Here is an 894-nt window from a genome sequence, read left to right on the forward strand (position 1 = left end):
GAGGAGAGGGAAGGGTGAGAAAAACAACTTGCCTTCTTCTTATTCCTTCTCTTAGTCAAGAGGGAGAAGAGGTGAGCAATTTGGTTTTCTCTAGCTCCTTGTTTTATTTTTCTTCTCTCCTTTAACTACTATTTTTATTCCTTCCTATGCATATGTTACTTTCTATCCTAGTGGTGATCATGCCATTAATCTTTCTCCATTATTGGTGGGAGGTTCAAGGTTCAATCCTTGGCCTCCACCTCTTACCTCTTTTTTTTTTTTTGTTTCTTACTCTTAACAAAAATTCATCGGTGTTACACCAATAGCATAACATCTTGGGAGAAGTGTGAGCAATAATTTATTGACAAATTCTATCCTCCTAGAAAAACTGTCCATATGAGGAATTTGATAGCAAGCTTCAGACAATCAGACTCTGAAACATTATTTGAAGCATGAGATAAATTCAACAATATGGTCAGACAATGTCCACATCATGGAATTGAAAAATGGTTAGTTCTACACATTTTTTATAACGACGTCAACTATCACACAAAAGTGTCCCTAGTCTTTGTAGCTGGTGGGGCACTAATGAATAAAAGTTTAGATGAGGCCGATGACATCATTGAAAGTGTAGCTCAGAATCATCATCAATGTGCATCTGAAAGATGTGGAGGCTCTTTCTCTGAAACCCAATCAATGCATCAGGAAAGTTTGATGTAGATGCAATTACACTTATGTCTGCAAAACTGGATGCTCTGACTAAAAATCTAAAGAACATGGGAACAAACACGGTCAAAGCAATTGTATGTGTATGTGAAACTTGTGGAAGAATAGACCACGGTCAAGACACTTGCCCATTGGGAGCCATCTTTGCACAAATTGATCAACTTGAGCAGTGTGACATTATAGTAAATT

General features: G+C 37.4%; 1 non-coding gene across 1 annotated transcript; it reads right to left on the reverse strand.

Annotated features, from left to right (window-relative positions):
• Positions 1 to 372: 372 nt before the first annotated feature.
• Positions 373 to 479, reverse strand: LOC121968854. Its single transcript, XR_006108382.1, has one exon. It is a non-coding gene; the product is annotated as a small nucleolar RNA R71 (small nucleolar RNA).
• Between the last annotated feature and the right edge of the window lie 415 nt (positions 480 to 894).

The sequence above is a fragment of the Zingiber officinale genome, chromosome 3B (assembly GCF_018446385.1).
Source record: "Zingiber officinale cultivar Zhangliang chromosome 3B, Zo_v1.1, whole genome shotgun sequence".
NCBI lineage: Eukaryota > Viridiplantae > Streptophyta > Magnoliopsida > Zingiberales > Zingiberaceae > Zingiber > Zingiber officinale.